At 42.5% G+C, this 24,133-nt stretch overlaps 13 non-coding genes across 13 annotated transcripts; all 13 read left to right on the forward strand.

Moving 5' to 3' along the window:
• Positions 1 to 806: 806 nt before the first annotated feature.
• Positions 807 to 1,013, forward strand: LOC126448731 (small nucleolar RNA U3). The gene has a single exon (XR_007584203.1). It is a non-coding gene; the product is annotated as a small nucleolar RNA U3 (small nucleolar RNA).
• A 953-nt stretch (positions 1,014 to 1,966) lies between these two features.
• Positions 1,967 to 2,085, forward strand: LOC126448740 (U5 spliceosomal RNA). Its single transcript, XR_007584211.1, has one exon. It is a non-coding gene; the product is annotated as a U5 spliceosomal RNA (small nuclear RNA).
• A 2,411-nt stretch (positions 2,086 to 4,496) lies between these two features.
• Positions 4,497 to 4,703, forward strand: LOC126448721 (small nucleolar RNA U3). Its single transcript, XR_007584194.1, has one exon. It is a non-coding gene; the product is annotated as a small nucleolar RNA U3 (small nucleolar RNA).
• A 953-nt stretch (positions 4,704 to 5,656) lies between these two features.
• LOC126448735 (U5 spliceosomal RNA) lies at positions 5,657 to 5,775 on the forward strand. The gene has a single exon (XR_007584206.1). It is a non-coding gene; the product is annotated as a U5 spliceosomal RNA (small nuclear RNA).
• A 2,413-nt stretch (positions 5,776 to 8,188) lies between these two features.
• On the forward strand, positions 8,189 to 8,395 carry LOC126448723 (small nucleolar RNA U3). Its single transcript, XR_007584195.1, has one exon. It is a non-coding gene; the product is annotated as a small nucleolar RNA U3 (small nucleolar RNA).
• Positions 8,396 to 9,348: 953 nt separating this feature from the next.
• On the forward strand, positions 9,349 to 9,467 carry LOC126448736 (U5 spliceosomal RNA). The gene has a single exon (XR_007584207.1). It is a non-coding gene; the product is annotated as a U5 spliceosomal RNA (small nuclear RNA).
• Positions 9,468 to 11,886: 2,419 nt separating this feature from the next.
• Positions 11,887 to 12,093, forward strand: LOC126448726 (small nucleolar RNA U3). The gene has a single exon (XR_007584198.1). It is a non-coding gene; the product is annotated as a small nucleolar RNA U3 (small nucleolar RNA).
• Positions 12,094 to 13,046: 953 nt separating this feature from the next.
• On the forward strand, positions 13,047 to 13,165 carry LOC126448737 (U5 spliceosomal RNA). Its single transcript, XR_007584208.1, has one exon. It is a non-coding gene; the product is annotated as a U5 spliceosomal RNA (small nuclear RNA).
• Positions 13,166 to 15,580: 2,415 nt separating this feature from the next.
• Positions 15,581 to 15,787, forward strand: LOC126448724 (small nucleolar RNA U3). The gene has a single exon (XR_007584196.1). It is a non-coding gene; the product is annotated as a small nucleolar RNA U3 (small nucleolar RNA).
• A 953-nt stretch (positions 15,788 to 16,740) lies between these two features.
• LOC126448738 (U5 spliceosomal RNA) lies at positions 16,741 to 16,859 on the forward strand. Its single transcript, XR_007584209.1, has one exon. It is a non-coding gene; the product is annotated as a U5 spliceosomal RNA (small nuclear RNA).
• Positions 16,860 to 19,276: 2,417 nt separating this feature from the next.
• Positions 19,277 to 19,483, forward strand: LOC126448727 (small nucleolar RNA U3). Its single transcript, XR_007584199.1, has one exon. It is a non-coding gene; the product is annotated as a small nucleolar RNA U3 (small nucleolar RNA).
• Positions 19,484 to 20,436: 953 nt separating this feature from the next.
• On the forward strand, positions 20,437 to 20,555 carry LOC126448739 (U5 spliceosomal RNA). The gene has a single exon (XR_007584210.1). It is a non-coding gene; the product is annotated as a U5 spliceosomal RNA (small nuclear RNA).
• Positions 20,556 to 22,970: 2,415 nt separating this feature from the next.
• On the forward strand, positions 22,971 to 23,177 carry LOC126448725 (small nucleolar RNA U3). Its single transcript, XR_007584197.1, has one exon. It is a non-coding gene; the product is annotated as a small nucleolar RNA U3 (small nucleolar RNA).
• Positions 23,178 to 24,133: the final 956 nt, after the last annotated feature.

A 24,133-nucleotide genomic window follows, 5' to 3' on the forward strand; every position in this document is an offset into this window, starting at 1 on the left:
TGGCATGGTATGCGTAGGTCTGTAAAATGTCCTGACAGTGATGTTCATAGAGACTTGTTGTATACTTTGCTTCTTCATCTGTTGAACAGTAGACATAAGAAATGTATTAGTGGAGCAAGTAGCTGTGAAATTACTGGTGTATGATTGATAGTATGGACGTGGCGCTGAATGGAAGTGTTTGTTCAGCTGTGGGTGTTTTCATAATTGCCATGTGAGGAAAAGCAATACTCGTGATAGGCGAAAAGAGATACAGAGAGAAACACATTGGTTGCGAGTATTGTATATCAGCAGCTCTAAGGGCGGGTATCAAGTAAGACGCAAAGTGAAACGAAAGAGGAAGTATGCATGAGAGAGGCCAAATATCGACAAGAGTTCGCACTGTTAGAGTGAGGTGAATGAGCTAGTGCGGTGCGAAAATTTTCGAAGAGAGAGGCGGTTTTAAAGAAAGCACAAGAGTCCTATGAATGCCCTCTTGTGTGTTTCTCTTTCAGTGGCTATTTGGCATGTCTGCTTGCGCCATAGAATGCTACTGTATGTGCCCCAGGCCGCCATCTAGCGGCCGGAGGTGCAAGCGGTGTTTACATACAGTCTCGCCTGAGGCAATGGTCTCTGATTTCGGAACGCAAGAAGCACTGGTAGCGCAGAAAATAGCTGAGTGAGATCATGGCGGCCAAGTAAGAGTAGAAGTAGGTTCTTTGCAGAATGTCCTAGCTTGTAAATCGCGAAATGTGAAGAGTGTGTCGTATTCTCGTAGGGCGTGTTGACGGTCTCGTGGCATAAGTAGCGAGCGGTGATAGCTTGCAAGCAAGATCATACTTCACAGGATCATTTCTGTAGTATGTCTTCAACTCTCTCTAGTTCAAAGCTGGAGTAGACGTAACCACAATGATGAGTGGTAGCACTCTCCCTGAGCGTGAGGCTTGCGATCGAGATTCATCGCATCTTGGTTGTAATCGATGATCGTTCACCACATTCTGAGGGATGTGGGAAGGGAATAGCGCTTTCCGAGTGGTGGTTTTATTATATAGATTAGAAGCGTAAGTCATACCTTTGGTATCGGGACCCGCGTCGTTGCAGAAATGTCGCTACAGGTTGTGGAAGGACTTTGATTGCGACATGTCATGAAAGCCTTGTGGAAGTTTCTCGAGTGGCACGGGGACGAGCCATTTGATTTGGCCTGCTCCAAGTGCTAGGCTTGGATGACAACGACGTACTTTTGAGTTACAAGAATGAGTGAGCAACACAAGAAGAGTGCAATTGATGACCATAAAAAGCTGAGACACAACACAGTCTTGATAATCACCACTAATGCATGATGTACGAAACATTTAGGAGGAGCACGTTTGGCTAGCAAACATGAATTGAGTGATTTGCAAGGCACTGTTATCTGCAAGAAGGAATGCATGAAATTGGCAAATGAATAAGACTGGTTCAAATACTATCGACAGAAATTTAATTTCTGTTGTCAACTAGTATTAATTAGATGTGTGGGAGCAGGGGGATATTTCCCTTGCACCATACATCTACATACACGTTGCGTCTGATGTGGCCTAGTTTTGCGTACAAAGAACTGTCTAGTTGTCAGTTTTTTCAGTGAACGAGTGTGGTGGGGAGGAGAGAGATTAGTGTTAGATGCAGAGCAGTGCGGGCAGTTGTGTGTCGGACGTTGTATGTCGGACGGTGAGTCGCCGACAGGAATTAGGCGTGCTGCCATCTGTCGGCAGGTGAGGTAATGAAGCAGCTTGAATGGTGACAGAAATGATGAAAATAGTTAACTAAAGAGTAATAGCGACGACATTTGGCAGACACGTGTTTCAGCGTTGACAGTTAGTTTGGGGTGTGTGCTTGCATGACACTGGAAGTCTGTTGACGGTAGAGAAGTAGACAAGACGGAAAGAATTTTCCGCGTTCTCGCGGAGAAGTAATAGAGAAGCAGCCATAAGTATTGAAGTGAGGGCGTTGATCGGCACTCTGGTTTCCCTTCAAAACGAATAAATCTTTCGCCTTTTACTAAAGATTTCCGTGGAGGGGAATATTAAATGAGTCTATAAGGTATTTTTCGTAGTGCTCGGCTATTGCTGAGCCATAATCACAAGTGAAAACGTAATGTAAGTTGCAAGAGGTAGATTGTGTTGTGTGAATGAAGGGCGTGGAGTAGCGGATGACGTTGGATCAGGCAGTATTTGTTTTTTTAAAATCTGAAATTGTAATAGGCCGTGTCGTAGTATAATGAAACAAGTACATTTGCCCTGCAATGGCGTGCAGTGTGTTAGACGATTGTGTAAAGAGAGAGAGCTACAGGACTACCTGGAATCTCTTGGTGAACCCTTTCTGTACCTCAGTTCTAGATGATTTGAGAGTGTTTACTTGCACTGCAGTTGCACAACAGCATATAAACTGATATTTGGAAGTGAATGATGAATGATAGGCTTTGTAAGAAATACTGGTATGTGATTAGCAGATTATGTTTTGAAACCCAAAATTATTTTTACCACAGAAGTTTGTGATTTGTAGGTATGATGTGAGTGAGCTTTGGGCTGAAGATGGTGGTTAGTTGGGCAGGATGAGTATTTAAATGGTTTTCAATAGAGTGGATATTAGTGGCACTGGCTTGTTGCCATAATGTGTTTGTTCATAACAGTGTACTCAGTTGTGTAGAAGATTTAGGTGAGAAAGAGACAGTTGTTGAATATGACATAAATAGCTAGAAATGAAGTAAGTAGCAATTTCCTGCTAGGTGTAGTTTGGGTATGGTGTGTCTGAGTGAGAGATAAATCTTGAAATTGAAGGGTTGTTCCTAGCTACAGTCTTGGAAACTATGAATCTGCTGTTGACTCCAATGTTTTCAAGATTACTTGTGTACAAAATTGGCCAGACTTTGCAGTTTCTTCTTCAGTAAATCAGTGGAAGGTGGTGCAGATAATGGTAAAAATGTTCAGTGCCTCCTGTGAGTTGTTGATGCTGCTTGTCTTTTAAGTAAAATTGATAGGGGCTCTTGATTGAGCCAGCCATACACAGAGCTGGTGCATACTTGGCTTGAGAAGACTTTGGTTAGTAAATGATGAAATACCAACACAGTGCTCACAACAAAGCTCCTTTCCCTGCATTCTAGTTTCCCTCGGGTATAGAGTGACATGATATTGGCAGAGGATGTGCAGATAATCACTTTGATCAGGCTGTTTGTTTTTATTTAATGCTCTTTTACCAGAATCCATGCATAGTGATAACTGTGCTCTCTGGTGGAACACGATGAGAACATTGTGTGAAGTGCACAGAAGTAGCTATTTGAGTATGTATGAAAATGTGAGGTAACCACTGTTACTCCTAAATTTCTGTGGAATTAAGTTTTCTGTATGTGTGTGTGTTTGAAAATCCCAGAGGTTCAAGTTGGTAGTTTATATGTTGCAAGCGAAAAAAGCTTTTTAGTAAACTGAGGCACTAGCATTAGTTTCGTGTTCACTGTGACAAGGAAGCTAGTATAAAAAGTAGTTTGTGGTTTTGTTTGCAAAGAAGTGCTCATGGGATGAAAGCACTGCTTGAGATTATTCTGAGATGATGGGGGGGTTGCTAAACATGTAGCATTTTAGTAAGGAGCTTGTCGGAGTAGTTGTATAGTTGTAAAATTATTTGTTATTTTATGAGAAATTTCTTTATTCATAGCACATGGGCCATCATAGTTGAAGCATACAGATTGGCATGGTATGCGTAGGTCTGTAAAATGTCCTGACAGTGATGTTCATAGAGACTTGTTGTATACTTTGCTTCTTCATCTGTTGAACAGTAGACATAAGAAATGTATTAGTGGAGCAAGTAGCTGCGAAATTACTGGTGTATGATTGATAGTATGGACGTGGCCCTGAATGGAAGTGTTTGTTCAGCTGTGGGTGTTTTCATAATTGCCATGTGAGGAAAAGCAATACTCGTGATAGGCGAAAAGAGATACAGAGAGAAACACATTGGTTGCGAGTATTGTATATCAGCAGCTCTAAGGGCGGGTATCAAGTAAGACGCAAAGTGAAACGAAAGAGGAAGTATGCATGAGAGAGGCCAAATATCGACAAGAGTTCGCACTGTTAGAGTGAGGTGAATGAGCTAGTGCGGTGCGAAAATTTTCGAAGAGAGAGGCGGTTTTAAAGAAAGCACAAGAGTCCTATGAATGCCCTCTTGTGTGTTTCTCTTTCAGTGGCTATTTGGCATGTCTGCTTGCGCCATAGAATGCTACTGTATGTGCCCCAGGCCGCCATCTAGCGGCCGGAGGTGCAAGCGGTGTTTACATAGTCTCGCCTGAGGCAATGGTCTCTGATTTCGGAACGCAAGAAGCACTGGTAGCGCAGAAAATAGCTGAGTGAGATCATGGCGGCCAAGTAAGAGTAGAAGTAGGTTCTTTGCAGAATGTCCTAGCTTGTAAATCGCGAAATGTGAAGAGTGTGTCGTATTCTCGTAGGGCGTGTTGACGGTCTCGTGGCATAAGTAGCGAGCGGTGATAGCTTGCAAGCAAGATCATACTTCACAGGATCATTTCTGTAGTATGTCTTCAACTCTCTCTAGTTCAAAGCTGGAGTAGACGTAACCACAATGATGAGTGGTAGCACTCTCCCTGAGCGTGAGGCTTGCGATCGAGATTCATCGCATCTTGGTTGTAATCGATGATCGTTCGCCACATTCTGAGGGATGTGGGAAGGGAATAGCGCTTTCCGAGTGGTGGTTTTATTATATAGATTAGAAGCGTAAGTCATACCTTTGGTATCGGGACCCGTGTCGTTGCAGAAATGTCGCTACAGGTTGTGGAAGGACTTTGATTGCGACATGTCATGAAAGCCTTGTGGAAGTTTCTCGAGTGGCACGGGGACGAGCCATTTGATTTGGCCTGCTCCAAGTGCTAGGCTTGGATGACAACGACGTACTTTTGAGTTACAAGAATGAGTGAGCAACACAAGAAGAGTGCAATTGATGACCATAAAAAGCTGAGACACAACACAGTCTTGATAATCACCACTAATGCATGATGTACGAAACATTTAGGAGGAGCACGTTTGGCTAGCAAACATGAATTGAGTGATTTGCAAGGCACTGTTATCTGCAAGAAGGAATGCATGAAATTGGCAAATGAATAAGACTGGTTCAAATACTATCGACAGAAATTTAATTTCTGTTGTCAACTAGTATTAATTAGATGTGTGGGAGCAGGGGGATATTTCCCTTGCACCATACATCTACATACACGTTGCGTCTGATGTGGCCTAGTTTTGCGTACAAAGAACTGTCTAGTTGTCAGTTTTTTCAGTGAACGAGTGTGGTGGGGAGGAGAGAGATTAGTGTTAGATGCAGAGCAGTGCGGGCAGTTGTGTGTCGGACGTTGTATGTCGGACGGTGAGTCGCCGACAGGAATTAGGCGTGCTGCCATCTGTCGGCAGGTGAGGTAATGAAGCAGCTTGAATGGTGACAGAAATGATGAAAATAGTTAACTAAAGAGTAATAGCGACGACATTTGGCAGACACGTGTTTCAGCGTTGACAGTTAGTTTGGGGTGTGTGCTTGCATGACACTGGAAGTCTGTTGACGGTAGAGAAGTAGACAAGACGGAAAGAATTTTCCGCGTTTTCGCGGAGAAGTAATAGAGAAGCAGCCATAAGTATTGAAGTAAAGGCGTTGATCGGCACTCTGGTTTCCCTTCAAAACGAATAAATCTTTCGCCTTTTACTAAAGATTTCCGTGGAGGGGAACATTAAATGAGTCTATAAGGTATTTTTCGTAGTGCTCGGCTATTGCTGAGCCATAATCACAAGTGAAAACGTAATGTAAGTTGCAAGAGGTAGATTGTGTTGTGTGAATGAAGGGCGTGGAGTAGCGGATGACGTTGGATCAGGCAGTATTTGTTTTTTTTAAATCTGAAATTGTAATAGGCCGTGTCGTAGTATAATGAAACAAGTACATTTGCCCTGCAATGGCGTGCAGTGTGTTAGACGATTGTGTAAAGAGAGAGAGCTACAGGACTACCTGGAATCTCTTGGTGAACCCTTTCCGTACCTCAGTTCTAGATGATTTGAGAGTGTTTACTTGCACTGCAGTTGCACAACAGCATATAAACTGATATTTGGAAGTGAATGATGAATGATAGGCTTTGTAAGAAATACTGGTATGTGATTAGCAGATTATGTTTTGAAACCCAAAATTATTTTTACCACAGAAGTTTGTGATTTGTAGGTATGATGTGAGTGAGCTTTGGGCTGAAGATGGTGGTTAGTTGGGCAGGATGAGTATTTAAATGGTTTTCAATAGAGTGGATATTAGTGGCACTGGCTTGTTGCCATAATGTGTTTGTTCATAACAGTGTACTCAGTTGTGTAGAAGATTTAGGTGAGAAAGAGACAGTTGTTGAATATGACATAAATAGCTAGAAATGAAGTAAGTAGCAATTTCCTGCTAGGTGTAGTTTGGGTATGGTGTGTCTGAGTGAGAGATAAATGTTGAAATTGAAGGGTTGTTCCTAGCTACAGTCTTGGAAACTATGAATCTGCTGTTGACTCCAATGTTTTCAAGATTACTTGTGTACAAAATTGGCCAGACTTTGCAGTTTCTTCTTCAGTAAATCAGTGGAAGGTGGTGCAGATAATGGTAAAAATGTTCAGTGCCTCCTGTGAGTTGTTGATGCTGCTTGTCTTTTAAGTAAAATTGATAGGGGCTCTTGATTGAGCCAGCCATACACAGAGCTGGTGCATACTTGGCTTGAGAAGACTTTGGTTAGTAAATGATGAAATACCAACACAGTGCTCACAACAAAGCTCCTTTCCCTGCATTCTAGTTTCCCTCGGGTATAGAGTGACATGATATTGGCAGAGGATGTGCAGATAATCACTTTGATCAGGCTGTTTGTTTTTATTTAATGCTCTTTTACCAGAATCCATGCATAGTGATAACTGTGCTCTCTGGTGGAACACGATGAGAACATTGTGTGAAGTGCACAGAAGTAGCTATTTGAGTATGTATGAAAATGTGAGGTAACCACTGTTACTCCTAAATTTCTGTGGAATTAAGTTTTCTGTATGTGTGTGTGTTTGAAAATCCCAGAGGTTCAAGTTGGTAGTTTATATGTTGCAAGCGAAAAAAGCTTTTTAGTAAACTGAGGCACTAGCATTAGTTTCGTGTTCACTGTGACAAGGAAGCTAGTATAAAAAGTAGTTTGTGGTTTTGTTTGCAAAGAAGTGCTCATGGGATGAAAGCACTGCTTGAGATTATTCTGAGATGATGGGGGGGTTGCTAAACATGTAGCATTTTAGTAAGGAGCTTGTCGGAGTAGTTGTATAGTTGTAAAATTATTTGTTATTTTATGAGAAATTTCTTTATTCATAGCACATGGGCCATCATAGTTGAAGCATACAGATTGGCATGGTATGCGTAGGTCTGTAAAATGTCCTGACAGTGATGTTCATAGAGACTTGTTGTATACTTTGCTTCTTCATCTGTTGAACAGTAGACATAAGAAATGTATTAGTGGAGCAAGTAGCTGCGAAATTACTGGTGTATGATTGATAGTATGGACGTGGCCCTGAATGGAAGTGTTTGTTCAGCTGTGGGTGTTTTCATAATTGCCATGTGAGGAAAAGCAATACTCGTGATAGGCGAAAAGAGATACAGAGAGAAACACATTGGTTGCGAGTATTGTATATCAGCAGCTCTAAGGGCGGGTATCAAGTAAGACGCAAAGTGAAACGAAAGAGGAAGTATGCATGAGAGAGGCCAAATATCGACAAGAGTTCGCACTGTTAGAGTGAGGTGAATGAGCTAGTGCGGTGCGAAAATTTTCGAAGAGAGAGGCGGTTTTAAAGAAAGCACAAGAGTCCTATGAATGCCCTCTTGTGTGTTTCTCTTTCAGTGGCTATTTGGCATGTCTGCTTGCGCCATAGAATGCTACTGTATGTGCCCCAGGCCGCCATCTAGCGGCCGGAGGTGCAAGCGGTGTTTACATACAGTCTCGCCTGAGGCAATGGTCTCTGATTTCGGAACGCAAGAAGCACTGGTAGCGCAGAAAATAGCTGAGTGAGATCATGGCGGCCAAGTAAGAGTAGAAGTAGGTTCTTTGCAGAATGTCCTAGCTTGTAAATCGCGAAATGTGAAGAGTGTGTCGTATTCTCGTAGGGCGTGTTGACGGTCTCGTGGCATAAGTAGCGAGCGGTGATAGCTTGCAAGCAAGATCATACTTCACAGGATCATTTCTGTAGTATGTCTTCAACTCTCTCTAGTTCAAAGCTGGAGTAGACGTAACCACAATGATGAGTGGTAGCACTCTCCCTGAGCGTGAGGCTTGCGATCGAGATTCATCGCATCTTGGTTGTAATCGATGATCGTTCGCCACATTCTGAGGGATGTGGGAAGGGAATAGCGCTTTCCGAGTGGTGGTTTTATTATATAGATTAGAAGCGTAAGTCATACCTTTGGTATCGGGACCCGCGTCGTTGCAGAAATGTCGCTACAGGTTGTGGATGGACTTTGATTGCGACATGTCATGAAAGCCTTGTGGAAGTTTCTCGAGTGGCACGGGGACGAGCCATTTGATTTGGCCTGCTCCAAGTGCTAGGCTTGGATGACAACGACGTACTTTTGAGTTACAAGAATGAGTGAGCAACACAAGAAGAGTGCAATTGATGACCATAAAAAGCTGAGACACAACACAGTCTTGATAATCACCACTAATGCATGATGTACGAAACATTTAGGAGGAGCACGTTTGGCTAGCAAACATGAATTGAGTGATTTGCAAGGCACTGTTATCTGCAAGAAGGAATGCATGAAATTGGCAAATGAATAAGACTGGTTCAAATACTATCGACAGAAATTTAATTTCTGTTGTCAACTAGTATTAATTAGATGTGTGGGAGCAGGGGGATATTTCCCTTGCACCATACATCTACATACACGTTGCGTCTGATGTGGCCTAGTTTTGCGTACAAAGAACTGTCTAGTTGTCAGTTTTTTCAGTGAACGAGTGTGGTGGGGAGGAGAGAGATTAGTGTTAGATGCAGAGCAGTGCGGGCAGTTGTGTGTCGGACGTTGTATGTCGGACGGTGAGTCGCCGACAGGAATTAGGCGTGCTGCCATCTGTCGGCAGGTGAGGTAATGAAGCAGCTTGAATGGTGACAGAAATGATGAAAATAGTTAACTAAAGAGTAATAGCGACGACATTTGGCAGACACGTGTTTCAGCGTTGACAGTTAGTTTGGGGTGTGTGCTTGCATGACACTGGAAGTCTGTTGACGGTAGAGAAGTAGACAAGACGGAAAGAATTTTCCGCGTTCTCGCGGAGAAGTAATAGAGAAGCAGCCATAAGTATTGAAGTGAGGGCGTTGATCGGCACTCTGGTTTCCCTTCAAAACGAATAAATCTTTCGCCTTTTACTAAAGATTTCCGTGGAGGGGAACATTAAATGAGTCTATAAGGTATTTTTCGTAGTGCTCGGCTATTGCTGAGCCATAATCACAAGTGAAAACGTAATGTAAGTTGCAAGAGGTAGATTGTGTTGTGTGAATGAAGGGCGTGGAGTAGCGGATGACGTTGGATCAGGCAGTATTTGTTTTTTTAAAATCTGAAATTGTAATAGGCCGTGTCGTAGTATAATGAAACAAGTACATTTGCCCTGCAATGGCGTGCAGTGTGTTAGACGATTGTGTAAAGAGAGAGAGCTACAGGACTACCTGGAATCTCTTGGTGAACCCTTTCCGTACCTCAGTTCTAGATGATTTGAGAGTGTTTACTTGCACTGCAGTTGCACAACAGCATATAAACTGATATTTGGAAGTGAATGATGAATGATAGGCTTTGTAAGAAATACTGGTATGTGATTAGCAGATTATGTTTTGAAACCCAAAATTATTTTTACCACAGAAGTTTGTGATTTGTAGGTATGATGTGAGTGAGCTTTGGGCTGAAGATGGTGGTTAGTTGGGCAGGATGAGTATTTAAATGGTTTTCAATAGAGTGGATATTAGTGGCACTGGCTTGTTGCCATAATGTGTTTGTTCATAACAGTGTACTCAGTTGTGTAGAAGATTTAGGTGAGAAAGAGACAGTTGTTGAATATGACATAAATAGCTAGAAATGAAGTAAGTAGCAATTTCCTGCTAGGTGTAGTTTGGGTATGGTGTGTCTGAGTGAGAGATAAATCTTGAAATTGAAGGGTTGTTCCTAGCTACAGTCTTGGAAACTATGAATCTGCTGTTGACTCCAATGTTTTCAAGATTACTTGTGTACAAAATTGGCCAGACTTTGCAGTTTCTTCTTCAGTAAATCAGTGGAAGGTGGTGCAGATAATGGTAAAAATGTTCAGTGCCTCCTGTGAGTTGTTGATGCTGCTTGTCTTTTAAGTAAAATTGATAGGGGCTCTTGATTGAGCCAGCCATACACAGAGCTGGTGCATACTTGGCTTGAGAAGACTTTGGTTAGTAAATGATGAAATACCAACACAGTGCTCACAACAAAGCTCCTTTCCCTGCATTCTAGTTTCCCTCGGGTATAGAGTGACATGATATTGGCAGAGGATGTGCAGATAATCACTTTGATCAGGCTGTTTGTTTTTATTTAATGCTCTTTTACCAGAATCCATGCATAGTGATAACTGTGCTCTCTGGTGGAACACGATGAGAACATTGTGTGAAGTGCACAGAAGTAGCTATTTGAGTATGTATGAAAATGTGAGGTAACCACTGTTACTCCTAAATTTCTGTGGAATTAAGTTTTCTGTATGTGTGTGTGTGTGTGTTCGAAAATCCCTGAGGTTCAAGTTGGTAGTTTATATGTTGCAAGCGGAAAAAGCTTTTTAGTAAACTGAGGCACTAGCATTAGTTTCGTGTTCACTGTGACAAGGAAGCTAGTATAAAAAGTAGTTTGTGGTTTTGTTTGCAAAGAAGTGCGCATGGGATGAAAGCACTGCTTGAGATTATTCTGAGATGATGGGGGGGTTGCTAAACATGTAGCATTTTAGTAAGGAGCTTGTCGGAGTAGTTGTATAGTTGTAAAATTATTTGTTATTTTATGAGAAATTTCTTTATTCATAGCACATGGGCCATCATAGTTGAAGCATACAGATTGGCATGGTATGCGTAGGTCTGTAAAATGTCCTGACAGTGATGTTCATAGAGACTTGTTGTATACTTTGCTTCTTCATCTGTTGAACAGTAGACATAAGAAATGTATTAGTGGAGCAAGTAGCTGTGAAATTACTGGTGTATGATTGATAGTATGGACGTGGCCCTGAATGGAAGTGTTTGTGCAGCTGTGGGTGTTTTCATAATTGCCATGTGAGGAAAAGCAATACTCGTGATAGGCGAAAAGAGATACAGAGAGAAACACATTGGTTGCGAGTATTGTATATCAGCAGCTCTAAGGGCGGGTATCAAGTAAGACGCAAAGTGAAACGAAAGAGGAAGTATGCATGAGAGAGGCCAAATATCGACAAGAGTTCGCACTGTTAGAGTGAGGTGAATGAGCTAGTGCGGTGCGAAAATTTTCGAAGAGAGAGGCGGTTTTAAAGAAAGCACAAGAGTCCTATGAATGCCCTCTTGTGTGTTTCTCTTTCAGTGGCTATTTGGCATGTCTGCTTGCGCCATAGAATGCTACTGTATGTGCCCCAGGCCGCCATCTAGCGGCCGGAGGTGCAAGCGGTGTTTACATACAGTCTCGCCTGAGGCAATGGTCTCTGATTTCGGAACGCAAGAAGCACTGGTAGCGCAGAAAATAGCTGAGTGAGATCATGGCGGCCAAGTAAGAGTAGAAGTAGGTTCTTTGCAGAATGTCCTAGCTTGTAAATCGCGAAATGTGAAGAGTGTGTCGTATTCTCGTAGGGCGTGTTGACGGTCTCGTGGCATAAGTAGCGAGCGGTGATAGCTTGCAAGCAAGATCATACTTCACAGGATCATTTCTGTAGTATGTCTTCAACTCTCTCTAGTTCAAAGCTGGAGTAGACGTAACCACAATGATGAGTGGTAGCACTCTCCCTGAGCGTGAGGCTTGCGATCGAGATTCATCGCATCTTGGTTGTAATCGATGATCGTTCGCCACATTCTGAGGGATGTGGGAAGGGAATAGCACTTTCCGAGTGGTGGTTTTATTATATAGATTAGAAGCGTAAGTCATACCTTTGGTATCGGGACCCGCGTCGTTGCAGAAATGTCGCTACAGGTTGTGGAAGGACTTTGATTGCGACATGTCATGAAAGCCTTGTGGAAGTTTCTCGAGTGGCACGGGGACGAGCCATTTGATTTGGCCTGCTCCAAGTGCTAGGCTTGGATGACAACGACGTACTTTTGAGTTACAAGAATGAGTGAGCAACACAAGAAGAGTGCAATTGATGACCATAAAAAGCTGAGACACAACACAGTCTTGATAATCACCACTAATGCATGATGTACGAAACATTTAGGAGGAGCACGTTTGGCTAGCAAACATGAATTGAGTGATTTGCAAGGCACTGTTATCTGCAAGAAGGAATGCATGAAATTGGCAAATGAATAAGACTGGTTCAAATACTATCGACAGAAATTTAATTTCTGTTGTCAACTAGTATTAATTAGATGTGTGGGAGCAGGGGGATATTTCCCTTGCACCATACATCTACATACACGTTGCGTCTGATGTGGCCTAGTTTTGCGTACAAAGAACTGTCTAGTTGTCAGTTTTTTCAGTGAACGAGTGTGGTGGGGAGGAGAGAGATTAGTGTTAGATGCAGAGCAGTGCGGGCAGTTGTGTGTCGGACGTTGTATGTCGGACGGTGAGTCGCCGACAGGAATTAGGCGTGCTGCCATCTGTCGGCAGGTGAGGTAATGAAGCAGCTTGAATGGTGACAGAAATGATGAAAATAGTTAACTAAAGAGTAATAGCGACGACATTTGGCAGACACGTGTTTCAGCGTTGACAGTTAGTTTGGGGTGTGTGCTTGCATGACACTGGAAGTCTGTTGACGGTAGAGAAGTAGACAAGACGGAAAGAATTTTCCGCGTTCTCGCGGAGAAGTAATAGAGAAGCAGCCATAAGTATTGAAGTGAGGGCGTTGATCGGCACTCTGGTTTCCCTTCAAAACGAATAAATCTTTCGCCTTTTACTAAAGATTTCCGTGGAGGGGAACATTAAATGAGTCTATAAGGTATTTTTCGTAGTGCTCGGCTATTGCTGAGCCATAATCACAAGTGAAAACGTAATGTAAGTTGCAAGAGGTAGATTGTGTTGTGTGAATGAAGGGCGTGGAGTAGCGGATGACGTTGGATCAGGCAGTATTTGTTTTTTTAAAATCTGAAATTGTAATAGGCCGTGTCGTAGTATAATGAAACAAGTACATTTGCCCTGCAATGGCGTGCAGTGTGTTAGACGATTGTGTAAAGAGAGAGAGCTACAGGACTACCTGGAATCTCTTGGTGAACCCTTTCCGTACCTCAGTTCTAGATGATTTGAGAGTGTTTACTTGCACTGCAGTTGCACAACAGCATATAAACTGATATTTGGAAGTGAATGATGAATGATAGGCTTTGTAAGAAATACTGGTATGTGATTAGCAGATTATGTTTTGAAACCCAAAATTATTTTTACCACAGAAGTTTGTGATTTGTAGGTATGATGTGAGTGAGCTTTGGGCTGAAGATGGTGGTTAGTTGGGCAGGATGAGTATTTAAATGGTTTTCAATAGAGTGGATATTAGTGGCACTGGCTTGTTGCCATAATGTGTTTGTTCATAACAGTGTACTCAGTTGTGTAGAAGATTTAGGTGAGAAAGAGACAGTTGTTGAATATGACATAAATAGCTAGAAATGAAGTAAGTAGCAATTTCCTGCTAGGTGTAGTTTGGGTATGGTGTGTCTGAGTGAGAGATAAATCTTGAAATTGAAGGGTTGTTCCTAGCTACAGTCTTGGAAACTATGAATCTGCTGTTGACTCCAATGTTTTCAAGATTACTTGTGTACAAAATTGGCCAGACTTTGCAGTTTCTTCTTCAGTAAATCAGTGGAAGGTGGTGCAGATAATGGTAAAAATGTTCAGTGCCTCCTGTGAGTTGTTGATGCTGCTTGTCTTTTAAGTAAAATTGATAGGGGCTCTTGATTGAGCCAGCCATACACAGAGCTGGTGCATACTTGGCTTGAGAAGACTTTGGTCAGTAAATGATGAAATACCAACACAGTGCTCACAACAAAGCTCCTTTCCCTGCATTCTAGTTTCCCTCGGGTATAGAGTGACATGATATTGGCAGAGGATGTGCAGATAATCACTTTGATCAGGCTGTTTGTTTTTATTTAATGCTCTTTTACCAGAATCCATGCATAGTGATAACTGTGCTCTCTGGTGGAACACGATGAGAACATTGTGTGAAGTGCACAGAAGTAGCTATTTGAGTATGTATGAAAATGTGAGGTAACCACTGTTACTCCTAAATTTCTGTGGAATTAAGTTTTCTGTATGTGTGTGTGTTTGAAAATCCCAGAGGTTCAAGTTGGTAGTTTATATGTTGCAAGCGGAAAAAGCTTTTTAGTAAACTGAGGCACTAGCATTAGTTTCGTGTTCACTGTGACAAGGAAGCTAGTATAAAAAGTAGTTTGTGGTTTTGTTTGCAAAGAAGTGCTCATGGGATGAAAGCACTGCTTGAGATTATTCTGAGATGATGGGGGGGGGTTGCTAAACATGTAGCATTTTAGTAAGGAGCTTGTCGGAGTAGTTGTATAGTTGTAAAATTATTTGTTATTTTATGAGAAATTTCTTTATTCATAGCACATGGGCCATCATAGTTGAAGCATACAGATTGGCATGGTATGCGTAGGTCTGTAAAATGTCCTGACAGTGATGTTCATAGAGACTTGTTGTATACTTTGCTTCTTCATCTGTTGAACAGTAGACATAAGAAATGTATTAGTGGAGCAAGTAGCTGCGAAATTACTGGTGTATGATTGATAGTATGGACGTGGCCCTGAATGGAAGTGTTTGTTCAGCTGTGGGTGTTTTCATAATTGCCATGTGAGGAAAAGCAATACTCGTGATAGGCGAAAAGAGATACAGAGAGAAACACATTGGTTGCGAGTATTGTATATCAGCAGCTCTAAGGGCGGGTATCAAGTAAGACGCAAAGTGAAACGAAAGAGGAAGTATGCATGAGAGAGGCCAAATATCGACAAGAGTTCGCACTGTTAGAGTGAGGTGAATGAGCTAGTGCGGTGCGAAAATTTTCGAAGAGAGAGGCGGTTTTAAAGAAAGCACAAGAGTCCTATGAATGCCCTCTTGTGTGTTTCTCTTTCAGTGGCTATTTGGCATGTCTGCTTGCGCCATAGAATGCTACTGTATGTGCCCCAGGCCGCCATCTAGCGGCCGGAGGTGCAAGCGGTGTTTACATACAGTCTCGCCTGAGGCAATGGTCTCTGATTTCGGAACGCAAGAAGCACTGGTAGCGCAGAAAATAGCTGAGTGAGATCATGGCGGCCAAGTAAGAGTAGAAGTAGGTTCTTTGCAGAATGTCCTAGCTTGTAAATCGCGAAATGTGAAGAGTGTGTCGTATTCTCGTAGGGCGTGTTGACGGTCTCGTGGCATAAGTAGCGAGCGGTGATAGCTTGCAAGCAAGATCATACTTCACAGGATCATTTCTGTAGTATGTCTTCAACTCTCTCTAGTTCAAAGCTGGAGTAGACGTAACCACAATGATGAGTGGTAGCACTCTCCCTGAGCGTGAGGCTTGCGATCGAGATTCATCGCATCTTGGTTGTAATCGATGATCGTTCGCCACATTCTGAGGGATGTGGGAAGGGAATAGCGCTTTCCGAGTGGTGGTTTTATTATATAGATTAGAAGCGTAAGTCATACCTTTGGTATCGGGACCCGTGTCGTTGCAGAAATGTCGCTACAGGTTGTGGAAGGACTTTGATTGCGACATGTCATGAAAGCCTTGTGGAAGTTTCTCGAGTGGCACGGGGACGAGCCATTTGATTTGGCCTGCTCCAAGTGCTAGGCTTGGATGACAACGACGTACTTTTGAGTTACAAGAATGAGTGAGCAACACAAGAAGAGTGCAATTGATGACCATAAAAAGCTGAGACACAACACAGTCTTGATAATCACCACTAATGCATGATGTACGAAACATTTAGGAGGAGCACGTTTGGCTAGCAAACATGAATTGAGTGATTTGCAAGGCACTGTTATCTGCAAGAAGGAATGCATGAAATTGGCAAATGAATAAGACTGGTTCAAATACTATCGACAGAAATTTAATTTCTGTTGTCAACTAGTATTAATTAGATGTGTGGGAGCAGGGGGATATTTCCCTTGCACCATACATCTACATACACGTTGCGTCTGATGTGGCCTAGTTTTGCGTACAAAGAACTGTCTAGTTGTCAGTTTTTTCAGTGAACGAGTGTGGTGGGGAGGAGAGAGATTAGTGTTAGATGCAGAGCAGTGCGGGCAGTTGTGTGTCGGACGTTGTATGTCGGACGGTGAGTCGCCGACAGGAATTAGGCGTGCTGCCATCTGTCGGCAGGTGAGGTAATGAAGCAGCTTGAATGGTGACAGAAATGATGAAAATAGTTAACTAAAGAGTAATAGCGACGACATTTGGCAGACACGTGTTTCAGCGTTGACAGTTAGTTTGGGGTGTGTGCTTGCATGACACTGGAAGTCTGTTGACGGTAGAGAAGTAGACAAGACGGAAAGAATTTTCCGCGTTCTCGCGGAGAAGTAATAGAGAAGCAGCCATAAGTATTGAAGTGAGGGCGTTGATCGGCACTCTGGTTTCCCTTCAAAACGAATAAATCTTTCGCCTTTTACTAAAGATTTCCGTGGAGGGGAACATTAAATGAGTCTATAAGGTATTTTTCGTAGTGCTCGGCTATTGCTGAGCCATAATCACAAGTGAAAACGTAATGTAAGTTGCAAGAGGTAGATTGTGTTGTGTGAATGAAGGGCGTGGAGTAGCGGATGACGTTGGATCAGGCAGTATTTGTTTTTTTAAAATCTGAAATTGTAATAGGCCGTGTCGTAGTATAATGAAACAAGTACATTTGCCCTGCAATGGCGTGCAGTGTGTTAGACGATTGTGTAAAGAGAGAGAGCTACAGGACTACCTGGAATCTCTTGGTGAACCCTTTCCGTACCTCAGTTCTAGATGATTTGAGAGTGTTTACTTGCACTGCAGTTGCACAACAGCATATAAACTGATATTTGGAAGTGAATGATGAATGATAGGCTTTGTAAGAAATACTGGTATGTGATTAGCAGATTATGTTTTGAAACCCAAAATTATTTTTACCACAGAAGTTTGTGATTTGTAGGTATGATGTGAGTGAGCTTTGGGCTGAAGATGGTGGTTAGTTGGGCAGGATGAGTATTTAAATGGTTTTCAATAGAGTGGATATTAGTGGCACTGGCTTGTTGCCATAATGTGTTTGTTCATAACAGTGTACTCAGTTGTGTAGAAGATTTAGGTGAGAAAGAGACAGTTGTTGAATATGACATAAATAGCTAGAAATGAAGTAAGTAGCAATTTCCTGCTAGGTGTAGTTTGGGTATGGTGTGTCTGAGTGAGAGATAAATCTTGAAATTGAAGGGTTGTTCCTAGCTACAGTCTTGGAAACTATGAATCTGCTGTTGACTCCAATGTTTTCAAGATTACTTGTGTACAAAATTGGCCAGACTTTGCAGTTTCTTCTTCAGTAAATCAGTGGAAGGTGGTGCAGATAATGGTAAAAATGTTCAGTGCCTCCTGTGAGTTGTTGATGCTGCTTGTCTTTTAAGTAAAATTGATAGGGGCTCTTGATTGAGCCAGCCATACACAGAGCTGGTGCATACTTGGCTTGAGAAGACTTTGGTTAGTAAATGATGAAATACCAACACAGTGCTCACAACAAAGCTCCTTTCCCTGCATTCTAGTTTCCCTCGGGTATAGAGTGACATGATATTGGCAGAGGATGTGCAGATAATCACTTTGATCAGGCTGTTTGTTTTTATTTAATGCTCTTTTACCAGAATCCATGCATAGTGATAACTGTGCTCTCTGGTGGAACACGATGAGAACATTGTGTGAAGTGCACAGAAGTAGCTATTTGAGTATGTATGAAAATGTGAGGTAACCACTGTTACTCCTAAATTTCTGTGGAATTAAGTTTTCTGTATGTGTGTGTGTGTGTTCGAAAATCCCAGAGGTTCAAGTTGGTAGTTTATATGTTGCAAGCGGAAAAAGCTTTTTAGTAAACTGAGGCACTAGCATTAGTTTCGTGTTCACTGTGACAAGGAAGCTAGTATAAAAAGTAGTTTGTGGTTTTGTTTGCAAAGAAGTGCGCATGGGATGAAAGCACTGCTTGAGATTATTCTGAGATGATGGGGGGGTTGCTAAACATGTAGCATTTTAGTAAGGAGCTTGTCGGAGTAGTTGTATAGTTGTAAAATTATTTGTTATTTTATGAGAAATTTCTTTATTCATAGCACATGGGCCATCATAGTTGAAGCATACAGATTGGCATGGTATGCGTAGGTCTGTAAAATGTCCTGACAGTGATGTTCATAGAGACTTGTTGTATACTTTGCTTCTTCATCTGTTGAACAGTAGACATAAGAAATGTATTAGTGGAGCAAGTAGCTGTGAAATTACTGGTGTATGATTGATAGTATGGACGTGGCCCTGAATGGAAGTGTTTGTTCAGCTGTGGGTGTTTTCATAATTGCCATGTGAGGAAAAGCAATACTCGTGATAGGCGAAAAGAGATACAGAGAGAAACACATTGGTTGCGAGTATTGTATATCAGCAGCTCTAAGGGCGGGTATCAAGTAAGACGCAAAGTGAAACGAAAGAGGAAGTATGCATGAGAGAGGCCAAATATCGACAAGAGTTCGCACTGTTAGAGTGAGGTGAATGAGCTAGTGCGGTGCGAAAATTTTCGAAGAGAGAGGCGGTTTTAAAGAAAGCACAAGAGTCCTATGAATGCCCTCTTGTGTGTTTCTCTTTCAGTGGCTATTTGGCATGTCTGCTTGCGCCATAGAATGCTACTGTATGTGCCCCAGGCCGCCATCTAGCGGCCGGAGGTGCAAGCGGTGTTTACATACAGTCTCGCCTGAGGCAATGGTCTCTGATTTCGGAACGCAAGAAGCACTGGTAGCGCAGAAAATAGCTGAGTGAGATCATGGCGGCCAAGTAAGAGTAGAAGTAGGTTCTTTGCAGAATGTCCTAGCTTGTAAATCGCGAAATGTGAAGAGTGTGTCGTATTCTCGTAGGGCGTGTTGACGGTCTCGTGGCATAAGTAGCGAGCGGTGATAGCTTGCAAGCAAGATCATACTTCACAGGATCATTTCTGTAGTATGTCTTCAACTCTCTCTAGTTCAAAGCTGGAGTAGACGTAACCACAATGATGAGTGGTAGCACTCTCCCTGAGCGTGAGGCTTGCGATCGAGATTCATCGCATCTTGGTTGTAATCGATGATCGTTCGCCACATTCTGAGGGATGTGGGAAGGGAATAGCACTTTCCGAGTGGTGGTTTTATTATATAGATTAGAAGCGTAAGTCATACCTTTGGTATCGGGACCCGCGTCGTTGCAGAAATGTCGCTACAGGTTGTGGAAGGACTTTGATTGCGACATGTCATGAAAGCCTTGTGGAAGTTTCTCGAGTGGCACGGGGACGAGCCATTTGATTTGGCCTGCTCCAAGTGCTAGGCTTGGATGACAACGACGTACTTTTGAGTTACAAGAATGAGTGAGCAACACAAGAAGAGTGCAATTGATGACCATAAAAAGCTGAGACACAACACAGTCTTGATAATCACCACTAATGCATGATGTACGAAACATTTAGGAGGAGCACGTTTGGCTAGCAAACATGAATTGAGTGATTTGCAAGGCACTGTTATCTGCAAGAAGGAATGCATGAAATTGGCAAATGAATAAGACTGGTTCAAATACTATCGACAGAAATTTAATTTCTGTTGTCAACTAGTATTAATTAGATGTGTGGGAGCAGGGGGATATTTCCCTTGCACCATACATCTACATACACGTTGCGTCTGATGTGGCCTAGTTTTGCGTACAAAGAACTGTCTAGTTGTCAGTTTTTTCAGTGAACGAGTGTGGTGGGGAGGAGAGAGATTAGTGTTAGATGCAGAGCAGTGCGGGCAGTTGTGTGTCGGACGTTGTATGTCGGACGGTGAGTCGCCGACAGGAATTAGGCGTGCTGCCATCTGTCGGCAGGTGAGGTAATGAAGCAGCTTGAATGGTGACAGAAATGATGAAAATAGTTAACTAAAGAGTAATAGCGACGACATTTGGCAGACACGTGTTTCAGCGTTGACAGTTAGTTTGGGGTGTGTGCTTGCATGACACTGGAAGTCTGTTGACGGTAGAGAAGTAGACAAGACGGAAAGAATTTTCCGCGTTCTCGCGGAGAAGTAATAGAGAAGCAGCCATAAGTATTGAAGTGAGGGCGTTGATCGGCACTCTGGTTTCCCTTCAAAACGAATAAATCTTTCGCCTTTTACTAAAGATTTCCGTGGAGGGGAACATTAAATGAGTCTATAAGGTATTTTTCGTAGTGCTCGGCTATTGCTGAGCCATAATCACAAGTGAAAACGTAATGTAAGTTGCAAGAGGTAGATTGTGTTGTGTGAATGAAGGGCGTGGAGTAGCGGATGACGTTGGATCAGGCAGTATTTGTTTTTTTAAAATCTGAAATTGTAATAGGCCGTGTCGTAGTATAATGAAACAAGTACATTTGCCCTGCAATGGCGTGCAGTGTGTTAGACGATTGTGTAAAGAGAGAGAGCTACAGGACTACCTGGAATCTCTTGGTGAACCCTTTCCGTACCTCAGTTCTAGATGATTTGAGAGTGTTTACTTGCACTGCAGTTGCACAACAGCATATAAACTGATATTTGGAAGTGAATGATGAATGATAGGCTTTGTAAGAAATACTGGTATGTGATTAGCAGATTATGTTTTGAAACCCAAAATTATTTTTACCACAGAAGTTTGTGATTTGTAGGTATGATGTGAGTGAGCTTTGGGCTGAAGATGGTGGTTAGTTGGGCAGGATGAGTATTTAAATGGTTTTCAATAGAGTGGATATTAGTGGCACTGGCTTGTTGCCATAATGTGTTTGTTCATAACAGTGTACTCAGTTGTGTAGAAGATTTAGGTGAGAAAGAGACAGTTGTTGAATATGACATAAATAGCTAGAAATGAAGTAAGTAGCAATTTCCTGCTAGGTGTAGTTTGGGTATGGTGTGTCTGAGTGAGAGATAAATCTTGAAATTGAAGGGTTGTTCCTAGCTACAGTCTTGGAAACTATGAATCTGCTGTTGACTCCAATGTTTTCAAGATTACTTGTGTACAAAATTGGCCAGACTTTGCAGTTTCTTCTTCAGTAAATCAGTGGAAGGTGGTGCAGATAATGGTAAAAATGTTCAGTGCCTCCTGTGAGTTGTTGATGCTGCTTGTCTTTTAAGTAAAATTGATAGGGGCTCTTGATTGAGCCAGCCATACACAGAGCTGGTGCATACTTGGCTTGAGAAGACTTTGGTCAGTAAATGATGAAATACCAACACAGTGCTCACAACAAAGCTCCTTTCCCTGCATTCTAGTTTCCCTCGGGTATAGAGTGACATGATATTGGCAGAGGATGTGCAGATAATCACTTTGATCAGGCTGTTTGTTTTTATTTAATGCTCTTTTACCAGAATCCATGCATAGTGATAACTGTGCTCTCTGGTGGAACACGATGAGAACATTGTGTGAAGTGCACAGAAGTAGCTATTTGAGTATGTATGAAAATGTGAGGTAACCACTGTTACTCCTAAATTTCTGTGGAATTAAGTTTTCTGTATGTGTGTGTGTTTGAAAATCCCAGAGGTTCAAGTTGGTAGTTTATATGTTGCAAGCGGAAAAAGCTTTTTAGTAAACTGAGGCACTAGCATTAGTTTCGTGTTCACTGTGACAAGGAAGCTAGTATAAAAAGTAGTTTGTGGTTTTGTTTGCAAAGAAGTGCTCATGGGATGAAAGCACTGCTTGAGATTATTCTGAGATGATGGGGGGGGGTTGCTAAACATGTAGCATTTTAGTAAGGAGCTTGTCGGAGTAGTTGTATAGTTGTAAAATTATTTGTTATTTTATGAGAAATTTCTTTATTCATAGCACATGGGCCATCATAGTTGAAGCATACAGATTGGCATGGTATGCGTAGGTCTGTAAAATGTCCTGACAGTGATGTTCATAGAGACTTGTTGTATACTTTGCTTCTTCATCTGTTGAACAGTAGACATAAGAAATGTATTAGTGGAGCAAGTAGCTGCGAAATTACTGGTGTATGATTGATAGTATGGACGTGGCCCTGAATGGAAGTGTTTGTTCAGCTGTGGGTGTTTTCATAATTGCCATGTGAGGAAAAGCAATACTCGTGATAGGCGAAAAGAGATACAGAGAGAAACACATTGGTTGCGAGTATTGTATATCAGCAGCTCTAAGGGCGGGTATCAAGTAAGACGCAAAGTGAAACGAAAGAGGAAGTATGCATGAGAGAGGCCAAATATCGACAAGAGTTCGCACTGTTAGAGTGAGGTGAATGAGCTAGTGCGGTGCGAAAATTTTCGAAGAGAGAGGCGGTTTTAAAGAAAGCACAAGAGTCCTATGAATGCCCTCTTGTGTGTTTCTCTTTCAGTGGCTATTTGGCATGTCTGCTTGCGCCATAGAATGCTACTGTATGTGCCCCAGGCCGCCATCTAGCGGCCGGAGGTGCAAGCGGTGTTTACATACAGTCTCGCCTGAGGCAATGGTCTCTGATTTCGGAACGCAAGAAGCACTGGTAGCGCAGAAAATAGCTGAGTGAGATCATGGCGGCCAAGTAAGAGTAGAAGTAGGTTCTTTGCAGAATGTCCTAGCTTGTAAATCGCGAAATGTGAAGAGTGTGTCGTATTCTCGTAGGGCGTGTTGACGGTCTCGTGGCATAAGTAGCGAGCGGTGATAGCTTGCAAGCAAGATCATACTTCACAGGATCATTTCTGTAGTATGTCTTCAACTCTCTCTAGTTCAAAGCTGGAGTAGACGTAACCACAATGATGAGTGGTAGCACTCTCCCTGAGCGTGAGGCTTGCGATCGAGATTCATCGCATCTTGGTTGTAATCGATGATCGTTCGCCACATTCTGAGGGATGTGGGAAGGGAATAGCGCTTTCCGAGTGGTGGTTTTATTATATAGATTAGAAGCGTAAGTCATACCTTTGGTATCGGGACCCGTGTCGTTGCAGAAATGTCGCTACAGGTTGTGGAAGGACTTTGATTGCGACATGTCATGAAAGCCTTGTGGAAGTTTCTCGAGTGGCACGGGGACGAGCCATTTGATTTGGCCTGCTCCAAGTGCTAGGCTTGGATGACAACGACGTACTTTTGAGTTACAAGAATGAGTGAGCAACACAAGAAGAGTGCAATGTGATGACCATAAAAAGCTGAGACACAACACAGTCTTGATAATCACCACTAATGCATGATGTACGAAACATTTAGGAGGAGCACGTTTGGCTAGCAAACATGAATTGAGTGATTTGCAAGGCACTGTTATCTGCAAGAAGGAATGCATGAAATTGGCAAATGAATAAGACTGGTTCAAATACTATCGACAGAAATTTAATTTCTGTTGTCAACTAGTATTAATTAGATGTGTGGGAGCAGGGGGATATTTCCCTTGCACCATACATCTACATACACGTTGCGTCTGATGTGGCCTAGTTTTGCGTACAAAGAACTGTCTAGTTGTCAGTTTTTTCAGTGAACGAGTGTGGTGGGGAGGAGAGAGATTAGTGTTAGATGCAGAGCAGTGCGGGCAGTTGTGTGTCGGACGTTGTATGTCGGACGGTGAGTCGCCGACAGGAATTAGGCGTGCTGCCATCTGTCGGCAGGTGAGGTAATGAAGCAGCTTGAATGGTGACAGAAATGATGAAAATAGTTAACTAAAGAGTAATAGCGACGACATTTGGCAGACACGTGTTTCAGCGTTGACAGTTAGTTTGGGGTGTGTGCTTGCATGACACTGGAAGTCTGTTGACGGTAGAGAAGTAGACAAGACGGAAAGAATTTTCCGCGTTCTCGCGGAGAAGTAATAGAGAAGCAGCCATAAGTATTGAAGTGAGGGCGTTGATCGGC

The sequence above is a fragment of the Schistocerca serialis genome, unplaced genomic scaffold (assembly GCF_023864345.2).
Source record: "Schistocerca serialis cubense isolate TAMUIC-IGC-003099 unplaced genomic scaffold, iqSchSeri2.2 HiC_scaffold_621, whole genome shotgun sequence".
Lineage (NCBI taxonomy): Eukaryota > Metazoa > Arthropoda > Insecta > Orthoptera > Acrididae > Schistocerca > Schistocerca serialis.